Source organism: Rattus norvegicus, assembly GCF_036323735.1.
Source record: "Rattus norvegicus strain BN/NHsdMcwi chromosome 3 unlocalized genomic scaffold, GRCr8 chr3_unlocalized_3, whole genome shotgun sequence".
Taxonomy (NCBI): domain Eukaryota; kingdom Metazoa; phylum Chordata; class Mammalia; order Rodentia; family Muridae; genus Rattus; species Rattus norvegicus.
In genome coordinates, this window is record NW_026947364.1 from 534,494 (window position 1) to 543,385 (window position 8,892).

An 8,892-nucleotide genomic window follows, 5' to 3' on the forward strand; every position below is an offset into this window, starting at 1 on the left:
AGTGGGATTGCTTCAAGTTTCTCTCCATTTAGTTTAATGTTAGCAACTGGTTTGCTGTATATGGCTTTTACTATGTTTAGGTATGGGCCTTGAATACCTATTCTTTCCAGGACTTTTATCATGAAGGGGTGTTGAATTTTGTCAAATGCTTTCTCAGCATCTAATGAAATGATCATGTGGTTCTGTTCTTTCAGTTTGTTTATATGATGGATCACGTTGATGGTTTTCCTTATATTAAACCATCCCTGCATGCCTGGGATGAAGCCTACTTGATCATGGTGGATGATTGTTTTGATGTGCTCTTGAATTCGGTTTGCCAGAATTTTATTGAGTATTTTTGCGTCGATATTCATAAGGGAAATTGGTCTGAAGTTCTCTTTCTTTGTTGGGTCTTTGTGTGGTTTAGGTATAAGAGTAATTGTGGCTTCATAGAAGGAATTCGGTAGGGCTCCATCTGTTTCAATTTTGTGGAATAGTTTGGATAATATTGGTATAAGGTCTTCTATGAAGGTTTGATAGAATTCTGCACTAAACCCGTCTGGACCTGGGCTCTTTTTGGTTGGGAGACCTTTAATGACTGCTTCTATTTCCTTAGGAGTTATGGGGTTGTTTAACTGGTTTATCTGTTCCTGATTTAACTTCGATACCTGGTATCTGTCTAGGAAATTGTCCATTTCCTGAAGATTTTCAAATTTTGTTGAATATAGGTTTTTATAGTAAGATCTGATGATTTTTTGAATTTCCTCCGAATCTGTAGTTATGTCTCCCTTTTCATTTCTGATTTTGTTAATTTGGACGCACTCTCTGTGTCCTCTCGTTAGTCTGGCTAAGGGTTTATCTATCTTGTTGATTTTCTCAAAGAACCAACTTTTGGTTCTGTTGATTCTTTCTATGGTCCTTTTTGTTTCTACTTGGTTGATTTCAGCTCTGAGTTTGATTATTTCCTGCCTTCTACTCCTCCTGGGTGTATTTGCTTCTTTTTGTTCTAGAGCTTTTAGGTGTGCTGTCAAGCTGCTGACATATGCTCTTTCCTGTTTCTTTCTGCAGGCACTCAGCGCTATGAGTTTTCCTCTTAGCACAGCTTTCATTGTGTCCCATAAGTTTGGGTATGTTTTACCTTCATTTTCATTAAATTCTAAAAAGTTTTTAATTTCTTTCTTTATTTCTTCCTTGACCAGGTTATCATTGAGTAGAGCATTGTTCAATTTCCACGTATATGTGGGCATTCTTCCCTTATTGTTATTGAAGACCAGTTTTAGGCCGTGGTGGTCCGATAGCACGCATGGGATTATTTCTATCTTTCTGTACCTGTTGAGGCCCGTTTTTTGACCAATTATATGGTCAATTTTGGAGAAAGTACCATGAGGAGCTGAGAAGAAGGTATATCCTTTTGCTTTAGGATAGAATGTTCTATAAATATCCGTTAAGTCCATTTGGCTCATGACTTCTCTTAGTCTGTCTACATCTCTGTTTAATTTCTGTTTCCATGATCTGTCCATTGATGAGAGTGGGGTGTTGAAATCTCCCACTATTATTGTGTGATGTGCAATGTGTGTTTTGAGCTTTAGTAAGGTTTCTTTTACATATGTAGGTGCCCTTGTATTTGGGGCATAGATATTTAGGATTGAGAGTTCATCTTGGTGGATTTTTCCTTTGATGAATATGAAGTGTCCTTCCTTATCTTTTTTGATGACTTTTAGTTGGAAATTGATTTTATTTGATTTTAGAATGGCTACTCCAGCTTGCTTCTTCTGACCATTTGCTTGGAAAATTGTTTTCCAGCCTTTCACTCTGAGGTAATGTCTGTCTTTGTCTCTGAGGTGTGTTTCCTGTAGGCAGCAGAATGCAGGGTCCTCGTTGCGTATCCAGTTTGTTAATCTATGTCTTTTTATTGGGGAGTTGAGGCCATTGATATTGAGAGATATTAAGGAATAGTGATTATTGCTTCCCGTTATATTCATATTTGGAAGTGAGGTTATGTTTGTGTGCTTTCATTCTCTTTGTTTTGTTGCCAAGATGATTAGTTTCTTGCTTCTAGGGTATAGCTTGCCTCCTTATGTTGGGCTTTACCCTTTATTATCCTTTGTAGTGCTGGACTTGTAGAAAGATATTGTGTAAATTTGGTTTTGTCATGGAATATCTTGGTTTCTCCATCTATGTTAATTGAGAGTTTTGCAGGATACAGTAACCTGGGCTGGCATTTGTGTTCTCTTAGGGTCTGTATGACATCTGTCCAGGATCTTCTGGCCTTCATAGTTTCTGGCGAAAAGTCTGGTGTGATTCTGATAGGTCTGCCTTTATATGTTACTTGACCTTTTTCCCTTACTGCTTTTAATATTCTTTCTTTATTTTGTGCGTTTGGTGTTTTGACAATTATGTGACGGGAGGTGTTTCTTTTCTGGTCCAATCTATTTGGAGTTCTGTAGGCTTCTTGTATGCCTATGGGTATCTCTTTTTTTAGGTTAGGGAAGTTTTCTTCTATGATTTTGTTGAAGATATTTACTGGTCCTTTGAGCTGGGAGTCTTCACTCTCTTCTATACCTATTATCCTTAGGTTTGATCTTCTCATTGAGTCCTGGATTTCCTGTATGTTTTGGACCAGTAGCTTTTTCCGCTTTACATTATCTTTGACAGTTGAGTCAATGATTTCTATGGAATCTTCTGCTCCCGAGATTCTCTCTTCCATCTCTTGAATTCTGTTGGTGAAGCTTGTATCTACAGCTCCTTGTTTTTCTTTTGATTTTCTATGTCCAGGGTTGTTTCCATGTGTTCTTTCTTGATTGCTTCTATTTCCATTTTTAATTCCTTCAACTGTTTGATTGTGTTTTCCTGGAATTCTTTCAGGGATTTTTGCGATTCCTCTCTGTAGGCTCTACTTGTTCTCTAAGGGAGTTCTTTACGTGTTTCTTGAAGTCCTCCAGCATCATGATCAAATATGATTTTGAAACTAGGTCTTGCTTTTCTGGTGTGTTTGGATATTCCGTGTTTGCTTTGGTGGGAGAATTGGGCTCCGATGATGCCATGTAGTCTTGGTTTCTGTTGCTTGGGTTCCTGCGCTTGCCTCTCGCCATCAGATTATCTCTAGTGTTACTTTGTTCTGCTATTTCTGACAGTGGCTAGACTGTCCTATAACCTGTGTGTCAGGAGTGCTGTAGACCTGTTTTCCTGTTTTCTTTCAGCCAGTTATGGGGACAGAGTGTTCTGCTTTCGGGCGTGTAGTTTTTCCTCTCTACAGGTCTTCAGCTGTTCCTGTGGGCCTGTGTCTTGAGTTCACCAGGCAGGTTTCTTGCAGGGGAAAAGTTGGTCCTGCCTGTGGTTCCAAGGCTCAAGTTTGCTCCTGGGGTACTGCCTAAGTCCTCTCCGCTGTGGCAGCAACCGGGAAAATCTGTGCCGCTCCTTCCGGGAGCCTCCGTGCACCAGGGTTTCAGATGACGTTTGGTGTTTTCCTCTGGCGCCTGGATGTGCACAGAGTGCAGTCTCTTCTGGTTTCCCAGGCATGTCCGCCTGTCTGAAGGTTCAGCTCTCCCTCCCACGGGATTTGGGTGCAGAGAACTGTTTATCCGGTCTGTTTCCTTCAGGTTCTGGCAGTGTCTCAGGCGCAGGGGTCCTGCCGCTCCCGGGCCCTCCCCTATGGGAACCCAGAGGCCTTATACAGTTGCCTCTTGGGCCAGGGATGTGGGCAGGGGTGGGCAGTGTTGGTGGTCTCCTCCGCTCTGCAGCCTCAGGAGTGCCCACCTGATCAGGCGGTGAGGTCTCTCTCCCATGGGGTTTGGGAGCAGGGAGCTGCTGCGGTCCTGGATCCGCCGGTGTGGGACTTCCGGTAAACACAGGAAGTGCCCGGCCTTAGAGGAATTTTGCCTCTGTGTGTCCTGAGTTCACCAGGCAGGTTTCTTGCAGGGGAAAAGTTGGTCCTACCTGCAGTTCCAAGGCTCAAGTTTGCTCGTGGGGTACTGCCTAAGTCCTCTCCGCTGTGGCAGCAACCGGGAAGATCTGCGCCGCTCTTTCCAGGAGCCTCCGTGCACCAGGGTTCCAGATGGCGTTTGGTGTTTTCCTCTGGCGCCTGGATGTGCACAGAGTGCAGTCTCTTCTGGTTTCCCAGGCGTGTCTGCCTCTCTGAAGGTTCAGCTCTCCCTCCCACGGGATTTGGGTGCAGAGAACTGTTTATCCGGTCTGTTTCCTTCAGGTTCCGGCAGTGTCTCAGGCGCAGGGGTCCTGCCGCTCCCGGGCCCTCCCCTACGGGAACCCAGAGGCCTTATACAGTTGCCTCTTGGGCCAGGGATGTGGGCAGGGGTGGGCAGTGTTGGTGGTCTCCTCCACTCTGCAGCCTCAGGAGTGCCCACTTGATCAGGCGGTGAGGTCTCTCTCCCACGGTGTTTGGGAGCAGAGAGCTGCTGCAGTCCGGGATCCGCCGGTGTGGGACTTCCGGTACAATTTTAATTAGTATTAAAACATTATAAATACCACATCCTTTATTAATGTTAAAATACACTGATCTAGTTAACATAGCCACAAATTTTTATCTTTGGAAATTTTTTCTTAGTTTGTCAGTAATTAATCTTGAGTCCTCTATCTGAGCTTTCTCATCATTTTTCACAAAGAAATTTATTGCTGTTATGTAAGGAGCTGTCCGAGGAGCTGTCCTCACATATGTGAGGAGCTGTCCTCACAAACTCCATTACAAAATGGCACCGGCATCCGGTAGAACGCACCTAGTAAAAAAGGCAATACGCAGGTGCCTGGTAACTTCCCTACTCAAAGGGACACGTACGTTTTGGTACGTCATCTGGCATAATTGGCAGCGACCAGTCAGAGAGTGGCACGTCCTAGGCGAGGATAGTTTCCTATATAAGGGACGGTTATTCCTCACTCTCCGTCTCCGCATTGTAAGCTTATGCTCTCCCTCTCAAGACGCATTAAAGCTTTTCTGCAGTAGGATCCTGTGTGTGCCGCGTCGTTCCTGCTGGCAAGACGTAGCGCGGGACATCTGGTGCCAAAAACTCGGGAAAGACCTCGCCATCGTCAGCACCTTCGGAGATCCCTTGGCGACAAGGAGGATTCAGAACTGCAGGTAGATACGTTCAGAGAGGCAGCCCTCTCTTGGACTTTGGTCTGGGGTTGTCACTGCCTTGGGAAGGATTTGTTGAGGCTATAGTATTTGTCCTGGGAGCCACCCTACTCTTTATGTTCTGTTTTTACCGTTTTCGCTGTTAAAAGGACGATCACAGCAGCTGAAGGCGCGTCTCAGTCTCTCGTATATAAGTGAGCTTCGCGCAGCTCCATTTTACCTTCGATTTTGACTGTTGAGGAACAAGGACACGATAAGGCCGACGTAGATAAGCGGCACCGTCCGGGGAGGCACGTGTAAGACTCCCGTACATAAGAGAGCAGCGTGTCTGTTTCTACCCTTTCACCTCACGCCTTGTCAGACGGACGTAGATAAGCCGCCGGCGTTCCTGGCCCATCATGGGATCCTCACAGTCTGTGGTCATGGCCTTGGAAACAGTGTTAAAGCAGAGGGACATCAAACTTGGAGGAAGAACACTTAAAAACTTTGTGAAGGAGGTGGAGAGTGTGGCGCCTTGGTTTGCCTGTTCAGGCTCGTTTACGATTGCCTCATGGAACAAACTTGGAAAAGACATTGACAGAAAATTGGCGGAAGAGGATCTGCGGCTAGGGACCAAAGCTATATGGAAGCTGGTTAAGAATTGTTTAAAGGATGGAACGTGTAAGGCAGCAGTAGTAGAAGGACAGGCCACTCTCGAGGTAGTCCGGGAAAGTCTGTCAGAAACCGAACGTAGTGAGAGGTTGGGCGCGCGCAAGAAAAAAGACGTCCTAAGAAAGAAAAAGTGCCCTCCCGGTAAGTCCACAGACAAGGAAGCGTTGAAATTTTCAGATTCCAGCACTTCCTCCTCTACACATAAACCAGGATGGGGAGCCAGCCTATACCCTGTGAAAGAGCTAGAAGCGCTGAACCTCGACAGTTCTGAAAGCTCTGAAAATAAAACCTTAGACTCAGAGGAGGAGGCTGAGCTAGATGAGGAAGCAGCTAAATATGAGGAGGAAAGATATTACCCCGATGAATGTAGGGGAAGTAATAGAAGCCTTCTAGCGCGGCCGCCACCAACGGCGCCTCCTCCATATGAGACACGCTCACGCGCCTTCTCACTAGTCCCCAAGAGGGTGAGAAGAAAGCTGAGTATGACATTTCCTATCTTTGAGACTCCGGAGGGAGGACGGGTCCATGCCCCTGTTGAATATAATCAGATTAAGGAATTAGCGGAATCAGTTAGAAAGTATGGAGTCACGGCCAACTTTACTCTAACACAACTCGACAGGTTGGCTATGACAGCATTGACACCAGCTGATTGGCAGATGATTGCTAAGGCAGCCCTTGCCAGCATGGGCCAATACATGGAATGGAAAGCGCTCTGGTATGAGGCAGCCTTCGTTTTGGCATATTCAACAAAACATCTTTTGACCTCCCTTGCATTATGTTATGTAATCAATCTTCTGCTTGGTTAAGGGAGGCCACATGGGGAACTGGTGAGGAGGACATTGTGGCTAACGCCACAGTTCTCTATGGTGGTGGCCTTACATTGGGTTAATGGTAGCTGCACTGATCTTACGCCCATGGCGATGCTACTTGGAGGAAAGGACGAAAAGGGATGGTTGTCATTTTCCTGGATGGGGAACATCAAACCTGCTGCCTCTGTCTGGACAGCTACTCATATAAAATATCGCAGTAGTTACCTGCATGCCTCGCTTTATCCCGATCCCTGTTGATACCCCGGGGACCATGACCTTATTTAGAGGAAAAAGAGATTTTGGTACTTCTGCTATTATTGCTGGCATTATTGCTACGACAGCATTCGCTGCCTCGGTTACTGCCTCGGCATTGGCCTTGTCAAATTCAGTACAGACAACCCAAACTATCAATGATTTATCGGCCACCATCTCTGTGGCTCGGGACAGACAGGCCTCGGCCAATACTCAGACATAGGGAGGCCTTATGCTTGTCAACCAACGTATAGATCTGGTCCGAGAGCAATTAGACATTCTATGGCAACTGGCCCAGCTTGGCTGTGAGCAAAAACTCCCAGGCCTTTGTGTCACCTCCATATAATATGACAAATTTACCCGAGCTGCTAATCTGTCTAAGAGTCTTTCACAGCATCTGTTACAGAACTGGACCTCGGAGTTTGAACAGACACTTCGAGAGCTGAGAGCGACCATCATTCAAGTAAATTCTACCTGACTGGACCTGTCTTTGACGGAGGGATTGTCGTCCTGGATCACCTCAGCAGTCTCTTATTTCAAGGAATGGGTGGGAGTGGGACTTTTTGGAGTGATCCTCTGCTGTGGATTAGTGTTACTCCTCTGGTTGCTTTGCAAATTGAGATCTCAAACAAGAAAGGACAAAGTAGTGATCGCCCAGGCGCTTGTAGCCCTTGAACAAGGAGCGTCAGCCGATATCTGGTTGACCATGCTCAAGCAACAGGTCGCCGGCTGGACAGCTCTTGCACTACTAGAACCTCGGTTCATTGCACAGGATTAGAGTGTCCGGCTTGAGCAGCCCATGAGGGGTGACGAGCTTAGCATTGCACAGGGAAGTTCTACCAAATATGCTCCCTGGAAGGCATGTCATATTACATGAGGGTTTCTGCCCCAGTTTTCCCTCCCTCGAAAAATGGCAGTGCGACGGGTCGGGAGTGCCCTGGGTCCCAACAACAGCCTAAGGGTATCTCTCTTGTACAGGTTTGCCAACTTTGTACGAGGATATGACCTCTGTCTTCGCCCTCCTATATCTGGGTGTCCTGTTTGCTTAAAAAAACAGAAAAGGGGGAGATGTAAGGAGCTGTCCAAGGAGCTGTCCTCACAGATGTGAGGAGCTGTCCGAGGAGCTGTCCTCACATATGTGAGGAGCTGTCCTCACAAACTCCATTACAAGATGGCACCGGCATCCGGCAGAATGCACCTAGTAAAAAAGGCAATACGCAGGCGCCTGGTAACTTCCCTACTCAAAGGGACACGTACGTTTTGGTACGTCATCTGGCATAATTGGCAGCGACCAGTCAGAGAGTGGCACGTCCTAGGCGAGGATAGTTTCCTATATAAGGGACGGTTATTCCTCACTCTCTGTCTCCGCATTGTAAGCTTATGCTCTCCCTCTCAAGACGCATTAAAGCTTTTCTGCAGTAGGATCCTGTGTGTGCCGCGTCGTTCCTGCAGGCAAGACGTAGCGCGGGACACTGTTATATTGAGAATAGTAAGGAATGTTCATTGATACGTAGATACATAAGAATGTGACAATATACACAATGGTATTTCATTCAGCCCAGGAAAACTAAATTATGATGGTTTCAGGAAAATAGATGTAACTAGAAAATATACCGAGTAAGTAACAAAGACTCAGAAAGGCAAATACCATGTGTTCTTTCTCATGTAGATAATAGAATCTCATTTTCATATACTTGTATTTATGAGAAGCTGTGGGTGGTTTGAGTTTATTTAGCGGGTATAGGTCACAGAGATTAGATAGTAGGGCTTTAAAGAGTGTGGTATGGAAGATATTGAGCATGTGGGATATGAATGTAGAAGTAAGAATAATGAAGAGACACTAGTATAAGTGGTGAGGGTCATAGGGCAGGAGGGAACAAAGAACTGAGGAAGCGAGGATGAGGTTGAATGTCTGCAAAAATAACATAAAGCAGCCTGTTACTTTATAGGTTAGGTTAAAATAAATATTAAAATTTAAATCTAATACCATAATGTTTAATGCTATATTGTACATCATGTTTGAGGAAAAATGCCAGCAAGTGATATCAAAATGAAAACAATATATTTATCTTATTTGATCTTAGTCATATTATCCATAATTATTTGGTAAAAGCA